This window comes from Hipposideros armiger, unplaced genomic scaffold (assembly GCF_001890085.2).
Source record: "Hipposideros armiger isolate ML-2016 unplaced genomic scaffold, ASM189008v1 scaffold_865, whole genome shotgun sequence".
NCBI lineage: Eukaryota > Metazoa > Chordata > Mammalia > Chiroptera > Hipposideridae > Hipposideros > Hipposideros armiger.
In genome coordinates this window covers 548,065-562,882 of record NW_017732215.1, presented here as the reverse complement: position 1 = coordinate 562,882, position 14,818 = coordinate 548,065, and positions in this window count along the sequence as shown.

Sequence of the window (14,818 nt, the reverse complement as noted above, 5' to 3'; positions counted from 1 at the left end):
AATAAACCTGTCCCTAACCCTAACACTAGCCCACCCTAAACGTAACCCTAATTTTTTCCCTATCCCTAAACCTAACAGTGTTTGTAATCCTAACCTTTATCTTGCCCCAAACCCTAACCCTAACCCTTACATAACCCTGGCCCTAGCTTTTACCCTAATGATGACCTTAACCCTAACCCTAGTCCTGTCTCTAAACCTAACCCTGTCCCTAACCCTAATCATAACACTAATTCTAATTCTGTCTCTAACCATAATCCTAATCATGGCACTATCCCTAATCCTAACCCTAAACCCTAACCGTCACCCTAACCTAAATTCTAACCTGAAACTATACTTATTCTTGTGTCTAACCCTTACCATAACTCTAACCCTACCCTTAACCCTAAACATTACACAAACCCAAAACAAACCCTAGCCCTAACAGCAACCCTAACCCTGTGCCTTACCTTAACATTAACCCTGTCCTTAACCCTAACCCGGTCCCTAATCCTAACCATAACCCAGTCGCTAACCCTATCCCTAAAACTCACCCTAACGCTGTCCGTAAAGCTAACTTTAACCCTGTTCCTAACCCTAACCTTAACATTGTCCCTAACCCTAACACTGACACAGTCTGTAACCCTAAACCTAACCCTGTCCTTAACCCTAACCTGAAACCTGTCTTTAAACCTCTCCCTAATCCTAATTTAACCCTAACCCTAACCCTAATTTGAACACTGTACCTAAACCTATCCCTAACACTTTCTCTAACAATACATTGTCCCTAAAACTAACCCTAACCCTAATTCTAACCCTGTCCCTTACTCTAACTCAAACACTGTATGTAAACCTTACACTAACCCTAAACCTAACCCTAGCACTTTCCCTAACCCTAACCCCAACCTTATCCCTAACACTAACACTAACCCATTCTAAACATAACCCTAATTTTGTCCCTATCCCTAAATCTAACAGTGTCCGTAATCCTAAACCTTACCTTGTCTCTAACCCTAACCCTAACCCTAACATAATCCTGGCCCTAACCCTAACCTTAACCATGTCACTAACCCTAACCCTATCCCTGTCTCTAACCCTAACTGTAACACTAACCCTAATTCTGTCCCTAACCCTAATCCTACCCACTGCCCTAACCCTAAACCCAACCCCTTCCCTAACCCTAAACTTGTCCCTAACTCTAACACTAACCCTGTCACTTATCCTAACGCTAGTATCGGAGCCAGCCGATATGTCGAACAGTCCTGAGGGGGGGGGGCGTTAGGATTAAAAAAGAGACAGAAGAGAGAGTTAGCGGGAGGACTCCAGTAAATCGGGAGGACTCCAGTAAATACTGAAGCCCCGAGTTTATTTTCCAACACCCTTATATACATCCAGGGTACATGCAAAACAGAAGGGATAAATATGCATTACCTCATTCAAAAGTAGATCATTAACTATCTACTAGAAACTTAAAGGTCAGAGGGACCTTAGGGGGTCAGTTTCCCAGGACACTTCCTTCCATTAACCCAGATAGCCATTTATCTTCTGTGTCTCCCAAGGAACTGGCCATACTCACCACATACCTCAGTGTTAAGTAAACATTCTCCAGGTGCAAAAAGGAGCAAAACAAGAAGCAAAACAAGTAATGCATCACTAAAGCCAGCCTGCATGGCTCCCAACATCTCCCCCTTTTTTATATTAATACACACCTGTGACCCCAGGTGGCAGCAAGAGACAGTGCCTCTCTTACGCGTTTCCCTTGTAAGTGATAACCTTACCCGTCATTGGCATTTGATCATCTCACGATCAAACCCTGTCTTAGGTTGGTCATACCCAGGGAAATCTTACCCATCTTTGACTATCCTTCCTTCGCTAAGTTTGGGGGGAGTGGAGCGAATAAACAAGCAGCCAGTCTTAAGGCATCGCCCTAAGCTCAATCTTATGGATATTGGCTTGAATTTCCAACATCCTATTGATGAAACATCTAATGAGGACAGGGAGTAGGCACAGAACCAAACAGACACAGAGGCCCAATGCAAGAAACGCCATAACAGAATGGGTAATATTTGGCATAGAGGGCAAAGAGTTCCTCATTATTTTAACAAACTTAGAGGCAGCTTGAGCTGCATCAAATTTTAATGGTTCAGCTTCTCTCATATTTCTTATCTCATCATGCAGCCGAAGCATGTCTAAAGATACATTAGCATTATGCCATATTCCCTGAAGATGCAGACGAACTCTATTCCATTCGTGTTGGCTATTATACATTTTAGGGGTAACACATATCCAATGATATTCTGAATGGCATTCCAAATGAGATCTGACCTTTATACTATGAATTTCATCTCCCAAATATTGAACCATGTCATATAAAGCATTCACTTTTTGTTCTAATTTTTCATCTATGTTCTCTTGAGTTCCCAGAGCCAAGGTAACAATCTTAGAAAGGTTATTAACATAATGCGCATTTTGAACGGTTTGTGAAAGAGCCACAGCAGCAGTAGCAGCAGTTGCAATAACAGTCACTAAAGCCATTATTCCAGCAATCAAAAGTCCTATAAATCTTTTTGGTCTACTTAAAGCATACTCGATTTCTTTGAAAATCTGCAAGCTTCTCTCAGCATACCATGGTCCCATGACATTGACAGGAAGCATAATAAAAGATGGTTGATTAAGTATCATTATACAGGTCCCAAGCGGTACCCAAGAAACACAATTTGTTAAAATACAATTATAACAAGATACATTAAACCTATTTCCCTCAAGGTGGATAGTAATATTCCCAATCAGAAGTACATAGGGGGATGGAACACAAGCAGATACATTAACAGTTTTAACAGTCATAGTCCAGTCTCTAGTCCCATATTTTCTGACAGTTGTCTGATTGCAGGGAGTACCTGAATTACAGAATTCAACCATCTGGATGATTTTACCCATTGCCCCTGCAAGTCTCCAGAGTGAGTTTTGTTGATACTGCGTGTCAGAGCGCCATAGTCCAGAGGCCAGTCCTTGGGTCCAGCTTGTTTGATTACTTTGCAACAAGTCAATGATATATCGACCCATCCCAGGGATGTCATATAGGATGGGGCTGTTTCCATGACAGTCTCTCCACGGGACAGCTTCGGTGTCAAGTCCCAACTTCCTACCACAAGGCAAATGTGACTGAGGAGCAGGTCGATCTATCTTCTTTCCTCCAGACCAATCACCTAACAAGTTAAGGTGAACATTCCATCCAACCTGGGAATCATCAGTATGCAAAGTAACATAGGAGCTATGCAAACATCCAGTGGTTGACAGGTTTTTAGCAATGCAAATAGGCAATCCTATTCCCAAGCCACTGTAATTGAAATTCCTTTCCATTTGCCATTTCAAATGACCACTAGATAGCAGACCTAAAGCATGGGTGTCATTAACATACACTGGAATATCGGGGCTCTCCCACACAGTTGGATGGAGGATCGGCGGGTCCGGTACGTAGGCCCAATACGTCTCCCCTGGAGCCATCGGGGGACATTCCATCAGTATCAACAACAGGAGCATCATCGTGTCTCTGAACGTTTTCTGCGAAGCGGACCAACCTCTCCGGGAGCCACCTGGCGCTGTCTGCATTCTGTGGAAAAACACAAACATGCCCTCGTCCCCAAATTAAGACTGGGCCAGGGCCATTCCATGTACCCGTGAGTGGGTCCTTCCATCGCACCTGAGCATACGTGCTCTGCGTGGTGGGGTGCCAGAATCGCTCCACTGCGGAGCGTTCATGAGCATCAAATGTCAAAAAATTCAAAACAAAAAGAGTATGACGTAAGTAATTTTGAGGTGACATGGGGTATAATTCCCCCTTTTTTAATTTCTTCCAATTGAGCCTTCAGGGAGCCATGAGCTCTTTCAACAATGCCTTGTCCCTGAGGATTGTAAGGGATTCCAGTTTTATGAGCAATGAGAACGTTATTACAAAATTTCTGAAATGCCTGGTTAGTATAGCCACACCCATTGTCTGTTTTTAAAATTTGAGAAATTCCCATAGTAGAAAAACATTTTAAGCAGTGTGCAATAACATGCTTTGTGGCCTCTCCTGTTTGAGCGGTGGCCATTAGAAATCCTGAAAAGGTATCTACAGTAACATGCACATATTTAATTTTTCCAAATTCGGGGATATGAGTAACATCCATTTGCCACAATTGATTAGGTTTTAAACCTCTGGGGTTAACTCCATAGTGAGGAACAGATTGGTGTTGAGGGCATTGAGAGCATTGCTTCACAATCTGCCTTGCAGCTTCTCTGGTGATATGAAACTGCTTACGTAGACTGGTACTATTTTGATGATGCATAGCATGCGATTGTTGCGCCTATTCCAGGGCTGACAAACAAATCAATTTAGTAGCTTCATCTGCGGCTGTGTTACCTGCCACTAGAGGGCCTGGTAAATTAGAATGAGCCCGAATATGACCAATATAACATGGTTGTGTTCTTTGGCATATAGCCTTTTGAATGTTTTGAAAGAGCTGTTGAATTTGCCCATTAGTTGTCTCTATATTTGCTACTGTTTCCAGACATTGGAGGGTTTTGGCAATATAACAGCTGTCAGTGTACAAATTAAATTTTTGAGATTGCATAACTTCAAAAACCATAGCAACAGCTCTAAGTTCTATTACCTGTGCTGATGCTGGAGGGTCTTGCAGAGTATATGTTATACCTGCAATAACATAACTGGCCCATCCATTAGAAGAATCATCAGTGAATACTGTAAGTGCGGAGGGAATGGGTTGGTCCTTGACCACTCGCGGAAAGGTGAATTCATGCCGCAAGGCAAATTGCAATAATCTATCGCCTGGGTAGTGATTATCAATTTTTCCTGCAAAATTAGCAAACACAATAACCCAAGTATCTGAGTTTTGGAACAACCATTCAGTTTGCATTTTAGTGAAAGGAACGCCAATGCTCTGAGGCTCCACTCCGAAATATTTGTTAGATTCAACTCTGGAAATTTATACCAAGCCTGCAACAGCCTCATAGTATGGAATGAGTACACAAGCAGGTGATACGGGCAGATGTAGCCACAGCAAAGGACCATGCTGCCATAAGACAGCTGTAGGAGTATGAGCAGTGGCTAAGATATATGCTTCCCAAGGCTCTGTATAGTTTAGATAGGTCACTTGTTGATTTTTAATAGCTGTTTCCACTAGCTGTAGAGCCTGTCGACCCTCCTCAGTGAACTGTCTAGGTGAGGTAGGATTGGCATCACCTTTTAAGATATCAAAGAGAGGCTTTAATTCTCCAGTAGTTATCTGTAAATGAGGTCTGAGCCAATTAATATCTCCCAGCAACTTTTGAAAGTCATTTAAAGTCAGGAGCTTATCTTTTCTGAGTTCTATTTTCTGAGGCATTATGGCTTGAGGCAACACAGTATATCCTAGATATGAATAAGGAGGCTCTTTTTGTATTTTCTCTGGGGCAATCACAAGTCCATGAGCCTCCAAAGACTTTTGTAACTGGGCAAAAGCTCTTAGCAGAACTCCTTCACTCAGGCAAGCTAAAAGGATATCATCCATATAGTGTATTATATAAACTTCAGAGTATAATCATCTAATATCTTCAATAGCCTGAGAGACATACTTTTGACATAAAGTGGGGCTGCTAGCCATGCCTTGAGGCAAAACTAACCATTGATACCTTTTCATGGGCTCTTTAAAATTAGTTGACGGAACACTAAAAGCAAATCTTTTGCAATTCTCAGGAGCCAGAGGAATGGTATAAAAGCAATCTTTCAAATCTAAAATAAATTTAAAGGTATTAGCTGGTATAGCAGAAGGAGTAGGGAGCCCTGGCTGTAGGGCCACCATTAATTCCATAGTCTCATTCACTTTTCTCAGATCTTGTAATAACCTCCATCTGCCCGATTTTTTCTTAATAACAAATATTGGAGAATTCCAAGGAGAATTAGAAGGAGCAATATGTCCTTTTTAAAGTTGTTCCTGTACTAACAACTCTGCAGCTTGAATTTTCTCAGCTGAGAGGGGCCACTGATCCACCCACACAGGAGCTTCACTTTTCCAAGTAATTGGATCTGTGTGGAGTACAGGAGGATTCGTGGTCCCCTGTAAAAATACTCTAATCCTGCATGTGGAGGGAGCCTTTTAGGCTGAATAGGTTCAATCTTACCCTGTCCTGATACTCCAAGTCCCTGTTTAGGCAGCATGCCTTGATCAAACATCTGCTGAGTAACTTGTGGACTGGAACTATAGATATAAACCCCCATTTTACACATAAAATCTCTTCCCCATAAATTTACTGGTAGGCCTGGAACTGTATAAGGCTGGAATGTTCCTTCATGTTCCTCAAAATCTCTCCATAGTAACAGATCACTGCTTTGATTAGGAGATTGAGACTGTCCTATACCTTGTAATTGAGTTATGGTTGCTTGTTCTGGCCAGGCATTAGGCCATTGAGTCTCAGTAATAACCGACACATCTGCCCCAGTATCTAACAACCCTTGGAATGTTTTTCCATTAATTTGGAGCTCTAATTCTGGCCTTCCATGTCTTATGGCTTGAATCCAATAAGCATCAGAGAAGCCAAAACCAGCGTCTCTTCTCTTTCTAAGGTTTGTTACTTGACCTGTTTTTGGACATGGTAAAAGTAACAGTTGAGCAATACGCTGCCCATTCTGAATAACCGAGATGCAATTTGGAGAATGAGTCATAACCTTAATTTCTCCGGTATAATCAGCATCAATAACACCGGGGGCAACCAAAATCCCCTTCATAGTAACACTACTTCTTCCCAGGGTAAGACCCATGGTACCAGCTGGCAAGGGCCCAAACAGGCCAGTAGGCAGTGCTTGCATTCCCATTTCAGGTGTTAATACTGTGTAGGCGGAGGAACTGAGGTCCAGTCCTGTGCTACTTGGGGTTACTCAGAAGAGGTCCTGAATGGATTTCCTTGTTGCGGGATGAAGCTCTGGAGCACCCCATAACATTGTTTCGGGGCCTGGGGCTGGTCCCTCATCCCATTTCCCTGAGGTATAGGGTTTCCCATAACATCCATTTTTGACTTACAGTAGGTAGCCCAATGTTTGCCTCTTTTACAACAAGGGCACAATCCTGGCAATTTTTCAGTTTTCGGTGGTCCTTCCTGATTTTGTTTATTAGGACACTGTCTGGCTTGATGGCTCATTTGTCCACATATAAAGCAGCTTCCTGGGGGGCCAGAGACCTGCCTTTTAGTAGATCTCTGTTGTTGGAAGAGCACTTCCTTTACTGTTTTCCCCTGCATAGCAGCTGCAATAGCTATGCCTTGGGTATAGGATGGACCAATATCTGCGCAAATGCGGATATAGTCATTCAAATTGCCCTTTTTTCTATAAGGTCTCAAAGCAGCTTGACAAGCCGAATTGGCATTTTCGCATGCTAATTGTTTAACCAGAAGTAATCCTGCCTCATTGTCTCCAGTCAATCTCCCTGAGGTTGTAACAGTCTAGCCACAAAATCTTGATAAGGCTCGTCTGGCCCCTGACTAATCTTTGACAAATCTGTCTTTTTTCCTGTGGATGGGAGTTTAAACTAAGCCCGTTTGGCTGCAGCATTAGCCTGAGCATAGACAGCCGGGTCAAAATTTAATTGCTGGCCCAAATCTTTATAAGCCCCCTCTCCAGCCACCATATCATAAGTAATAGGGACGCGTTGAGCAAAATTTATTTCCGCTGTTTGTTGACAGTGATCAGCGTATTCTGACTTCCACAGTAAATAATCTCCCCCCGACAAGCATGCTTTAGCGAGTTGTTTCCAATCAGCCGGAGGTAGAGCCTGAGTCGATAAAGACTTCAAGAGTGCTTGCGTAAAAGGCGAATTAGGACCATACTGAGCGCAAGCAGTTTTTTTTTTTTTTTTTTTTTTTTTTCTGAGCCATCCTGCTACCTGTTGGCAGCTCAGCGGCTGCTCAGCTCAGGCTGGACTCAAACCGCTGTTGCTCAGAGCTCAAACTCTTGAGCGAGCTCTTAACCAACTGAGCCATTCGGCCGGCCCTTAGCAGTTTTTAACTCTTCTAATTGCTTAAAGGGGAATTGCGTATGGTCTCGCACTGGATTTCCTTGAGCATCAGCTCGCTCTATAACTGGGTAAGCAAAATTAAATCCTTGAGTATCTTCTCCATGATCTACAGCTGCTTTTATAACCGAATTAAGAGGAGACAAAGGAAGATACTCGGAAGTTCGCACCTTTTGGATAACCACTGGTGCCACAACAGGAGGCGGATCCAGACCGGCAATAATACTCGGAGTCCGACTAGCATTTAATTTAGAGACCCATTCATTCGGACCTTCTGGTAGCTGTTGCGTAGCTTGCCTTGCCTGGACCTGTTGTACTTGTACTGCGAGAGAGGTAACCGTGCCCTGAAGACGCTGCATCTCTTCAGCAAAATGTTCCTATTCCACGGGTTTGTGAGATTCCTCCTGTGATAGTTTCGGTTTTTGCGTGACCCCTACAACTTTCATAAAGTTATCCTTGTGATACCGGGTCACTTTCTCCTCAAACTCATCCATACCCCCCGGATCCAAAAGGAAGCCATCTTCCTCTAAAGACTCTCAGGTGGTGCCAACAAAAGCGGCGGTGCAGAGGGAAGTTTACTTTCAGCTTGTTCTACATGGGAGTTCTCTTTGGCTCCCTCAGGGCGGGGATCTAAACCATCCTTAATGAGATTCCACAAGCTATAGGCATCTACGGGCACTTTGCTTGTACTGTAGGTATCATAGCAGTTTTGAATATGCTCACCTACTTTCATCCAAGTTTCTAAATTTAGAGTCTCCTCTTTAGGAAACCAAGGGCATATTTCTTCTATAAAATCTAAAAAAGCGGTCTAATTGTTGGTGACCAACCTTAGCTCCTCGAGCTTTTAACATATTTCTTAACACTTGAGTAAATAGTGGCCGACTATTACCCTGTCCCATATTTAAAAATTTTTTCGACTCCTGGTAGAGGCTTTGACTCACCTCACACCTTACTTTCTGATGCGCTTCCCACAGTTTCCATGGTGGCTCCTTCACGTTATCCCCTGTACTCAGGTCCCTGTTTGGGCGCCAGGTTATTGGAGCCAGCCGATATGTCGAACAGTCCCGAGAAGGGGGGGGGGCATTAGGATTAAAAAAGAGACAGAGGAGAGAGTTACCGGGAGGACTCCAGTAAATATTGAAGCCCCGAGTTTATTTTCCAACACCCTTATATACATCCAGGGTACATGCAAAACAGAAGGGATAAATATGCATTACCTCATTCAAAAGTAGATCATTAACTATCTACTAGAAACTTAAAGGTCAGAGGGACCTTAGGGGGTCAGTTTCCCAGGACACTTCCTTCCATTAACCCAGATAGCCATTTATCTTCTGTGTCTCCCAAGGAACTGGCCATACTCACCACATACCTCAGTGTTAAGTAAACATTCTCCAGGTGCAAAAAGGAGCAAAACAAGAAGCAAAACAAGTAATGCATCACTAAAGCCAGCCTGCATGGCTCCCAACACCCTAGCCCTGTCCCCAACCCTAACTCTAACGCTAACTCTAAACATTACCTTAACCCAAACCTAACCCTATCCCTAACTCCAACCCTAACCCTGTGCCTTACCCTAACCCTAAAGCTGTCCCTACCTTACACTATCCTTAACCTTAAACCTGTTCCTAACAGTAACCCTAATCCTAACCCTAACACTGTCTTTAATCCTAACCCTAACTGTGTCCCTAACCCTAACCGTTTCTAACCCTAACTATAACCCTGTCTCTAAGCCTAACTCTGTCCCTAACCCTAATCCTAACAATGTCCCTAACCCTAACCCTAATTTTGTTTCTAACCCTAACCCTGTCCCTAAATCTAACCCTAACCCTGCCCCTGACCCTGTATCTAACCCTAAACCTAACCCTGTCCCTAACCCTAACACTAACTGTAACACTGATTCTAACCCTAACCCTAACCCTAACCCTGTCCCTAACTCTAACCCTAACCCTAAACCTAACCCTGTGCCTAACCTTAACCTTAAACCTGTCCATAACTAACCCTGTCCCTACCCCTGTCCCTAACCCTAACCTTGTCCCTAACCATAACCCTATCTGGAATTCTAACACTGTCCCTAACCCCAACCCTAACATTGTCCCTAACTCTAACTTTGTCCCTAATTCTAACCCTAACCCTTATTTTAACCCTTTCCCTAACTCTACTGGTAACCCTGTCCCTAACCGTTACACTACACTTGTCCCTAACCCTAACCCTGTCCCTCACTATAACCCTAACCCTAACCCTAACCTTGTACCTAACTCTAACCTTAAACCTGTCCGTTAATCCAACTCTAACCCTGTTTTTAACCCTAAACATGTCCCTATCACTAACCCTAACCCTGGTTGTTTTTTCTCTTAATCCTTATTCTTGTTTTTTCCACCTGTTTTCACCCTGGAACCCCCCTGCCCTTCCCCGACACACACACTAAATAAGTTTTTCTTATACACTTCGAGTAAATTGTCAACATGACATTCATCCTCCTAGTTCTATTACATTTCCTGCCGCTTTGGGGGGGAATGGGAGACTAACACCGTTGTAAACTTTTCCAACATAACTGCAAAGGGAAACAGCCTCTCTGACTGCTGGATATGCCAATACAGCCCGGAAACACCTCTCTTCTTTCCAGTTTCAGCCTGCTCATTTTAATCTCAGGCTTACCTTTCTTTCAGGGTCCCCAAGGAGTTCCCCAGGTTAGATCCCTCAGCTACATGTCTGGGCTGCATGTACCTCACCCCACCAGTTAATCGGTCTGATATAACTAGTGTCAGAACCCTCAACTGTATTTCCATGTCTAGCCCTTGTCACTTCTGTACATATCAAGAGGGAGGCTACCTCTAATCTGTGCAGTCCTTCGATTATCCCATTACATTTGACATTTCTAGAAGGGGCACTCCAAATACCACCTTCTGGTGTCCAGCTAGTCACAAATCTCTCTATGGTGAACACAATGCTAGTCCCATGAATCGGTGCACATACTGGAGGGACAGGCAATAACATCTTTGAAACTTCACCATCTACCTCCAAGAGCAGGATGGGTACCTACGGGGCCCAGGGATGCTGGGCTGAGGGGAGGCCTTTTATCTCCCCAATGCAATGTAACCCTTCCTTGGGGCCCAGGTCTGGCCACATGCTTTAACTTCTCCCCACATTGAGCTTATAGTGCTGTGGGCATTTATTTCTCTGCTGTCCTCTTCAAAATGAATTACCCAATGAAAAGTCACCAGACAGGGTCTACAGCCACCCTCCTATCACCCTGGTTACCCACGTCTCAGTTTGAAGGACAATGCATATTTTTAGGGGTTTTAGGCCCTTGGGGCATATCAATCACTGTACAAAATATCATTTGCCACAGAAACAAATGGAACACAGGAGTCATTCTAGCCGGTATTGGGGTTGCCATTGGTCTAGCGGCCCCTTGGGGAAGATCTGCTTATCATGAGGCTACTTTAATCAATCTAGCAAACCCCATAGCCACCCTAGCTCTAGACACTGAAGACACCCTCCAGAATCTCTGGAGGCTCCTCAATTCACTTGCAGATGTTGTCTTTCACAACTGACTAGCCCTTGAATACTTATTAGCTAAACAAGGGAGATAGTGTGTGAAGTAATTAATAAGACTTGCTGCACTTATATAAATGCCATGAGTCAAGTAGAAGAAAATATTTAAAAGATGTAGAATCAGGCTGAATAGCTTCATAATTTTGCAAAGGAACATCCAACAACTGACTCCATCTATCAGGTGGTTAAAGACACTCTGCCTTCCATAACTTGGTAGATTGTATATTGCTTCTACTGCTATTCAGCCCATGTCTTTTTAATCTACTTGTCAAATTTATCTCCTGCAGATTACAATAGTTCCACTTAAAAATGATGCTCCTTCAGGGATGCCAACCTGTCCCTCTGGAAGTAGAAGAATGATTTATACCAGTCTCCTCTTCACATTGTCACTCACAGCTTTCATCTCCCACCTACCAAAAGACTGGGGACAACACCTTCTTCCTCCTGACAGAGAGCAAGAGAATGAGACCCTGACTACAACATCGCTCCCTTTCAGCAGGAAGTAGATACAGAAGAGACACACTGTCCCCTATCCTAAGAGAATTCAGGGTCTCATATCTTGAGGGGGGAATGATAGGGTGGGTATATAGACAGAAATGAGCAGGAGTAGGACAGACCCAGCTCTGTTTAGAAAGCCCCTTGCTGCAGCTCCTATGTGGGTCCAGATGCCTTGTGGCTGCTCTCACTTAAGGCACCAGTGCCTCACTGGCCCAGCAGGACTCCAGGCTCTCACATGCCCATTAATCAGAGGGATATGTTGTTAGAACCAGAGAAGGAATATCCCGCTTATCAGAGTATACATCCTGCTTTTCAGAACCATTTTAGTGACCTTCTCAAACAAATCATAAATAGAAAATTGACAGAAACTACCTTGAGAATCAAAAGGGAGGACTGGGCAGCTCAGCAGGAGAGAGAGAGATACGAAGAAGGGAGAAGGGGAGACAATTCTACCCACAGAAATAAAAGCCTTCATACAATGTGAGGACAGGCCTTTCCCCTTCTTGGGCTAGGTTTCTTCCACATCTTAGAGTGTATCTGCCTTTACTAATAAGCCTCTTACTACCCTATGTCTGCACAAAATGCTGTCTCTTTGCTGAATTCTTTCCCTTGAGAAGACAGCAGCCAAGGAAATCATCACAACCTGATAACACCTGCACTAAAAGCCACACCATAAAAACATGGCACCCAGTCTGATAGGTGGTGGAAGAATAGTAACTGCATATTTCAGCACCATGGCCTGCCCCCTGCATTGGCACCACCCACACACAGAAACAAGAAGACACACTGCCAGTACATGTGCCCCCCACACACACACACATCACTCAGACGAAAATGCACAGGGTCACACACTCAACAGACAGTGACACAGGAATTAGCAAGAACCTACAGATACATATGTGCACAAGACTCACAATTCACATGTTTACTGGTGCACAAGTACCAAGGACCAAGTACACAGTGACATTCCAAAACACATGTGCACACACTCCCAGATGTATTCACACACCTGGATGCAAGATAAGACCTGGGCCTACAGGCCTAAAGGAGACACACTTTGGTTGGCTACTTGATTAGCACTTGGGAGACTCTGGCTCTCCCCCTTTATAAATCACCCCTCTCCTGTCCATAAGAATATCTTGCCTTCCAGGCAGCCCCTTGAGTAGATGCTCAGTCTTCCCTAAGCAGAGAATACCCTAGGGCAGGCAGGCCTTGTCTTCCAAGGGAATGCCAAGTAACTGGCGTCTGAGGCCCAGGCAAGCACCATGGACAGAAAAGAGAGGGAGAAGTGCATACTCACCAGCCTCTGCAGTTGCTAAGAGCCCTGAAGAAGGCTTCAGTCAGGCCGACCAAGTGTCTGAATTAGAGGCAGGTCCCAAGCAGGGGCTCCACAAGGGACTCACACTGCCACTCCACCATGGACCCTGGGGCCACCAGGCGGGCATTGGGCCGCAGAAGCAGGTCTCTACCAGAGACCGTGACATTGTAAAAGAGGCTGCCACCAGGGTCCTCTTGCCTGCCTCCTGGGAAAACTGGGGTGTGGACCAGGGCTGTTCTGAGAGCCAAAACCCCAATCTGGGCTGTTGCCGCCAACATCACATGGGACACCTGGGTGTCAGTACGCACTCCCACAGCAAGGGTGCGCTCTGCTCCATGCCCCAGGGGCTCACCTGCAAGAAAGGGTGTTAGAGCCACAGAAACCTAGGAGCGCTGAGCTCCCCGCCCCCCCCCCCCCCCGCTGAGTCCCGCATCCCCAAGCCCTGCTCTCATTGCAAAGGGAAGGGCATTCTGCCAGGCAAAACCCCAAAAGTGGCCAGCACCTCCATGGAGGGGCATTAACACAGCCAACATTCCGGAGCCCTGCCGCCCCGGGCCATTCCGCTCTGGGAGCCTGTAAACAGAATGCTTTGCCTCTTACCCCGTTTAGGGGTGGGGCTCTCCTGGCTCCTCACAGTTCCCCAGGGGACGGCCCCTTCAAAGCATACTCCGCTCTGCGAACTACCATCCTTGGCAGGACTTGGAGCCTCTCCAAAGCTATTGCTGGTTGGCCCCCTACATCTGCGCCTCTACCCTTCATTGGCCCTTGGGGCAGTGAGGACTCGGTAGCCCCTGGTACGGGCGACCTGTCTCCGTTTCCAGCTCCTGGTGAGGCCGCTGTCCTTTCCCGTCCCTGTAAAGGAGGAGCAGGGTCCCTTGGAACTTTGGGGGTCTCCTCATGGACGCCCTAAGGAATCCTCAGGGACTGAGGCTGTGCTCTGGACACAGCTCCGGTGTTCCCAAGCGCCAGCCGGGGCGCCGCTTCACCCTGGCTCCCATGGACCTTCAGGAGCTGTGCTGCGAGGTCAGTCGCGGGGCCTCCCGCCCCTCCGCCTTCACTAGGCTCCCCCAGGCTCGAGTCTCCCGGTTGCACCGCGGAGCGCCCCCTGTGCGACTGCCCCTGTGCCAAAACTTGTTCGGCGTCCAGGCGCGCGGAGTTTCCCCATGTCCCGCCGGATGCTGTCAGGGAAGGGGTGGCGGAGCAGGTAGGAGCCGACTGGGGGCGTGGGATCAGGCCGCACCCACCTGGGCAGCGCCGGTGCCAGCAGTCCGGCAGCACGCAGCAGGCGAAGATAGGCTTGAGTCGGCGGATACTGGGCGTCCTGACCACAGCCAGGGCCCCACACTAGCAATCGGCAGGAAAGTTACCCACGTTCCACTCAACCCTGGGGGCAGCTGGAGCCTCCCGGAGCCTCAGGCGAGCAGGGCATGGG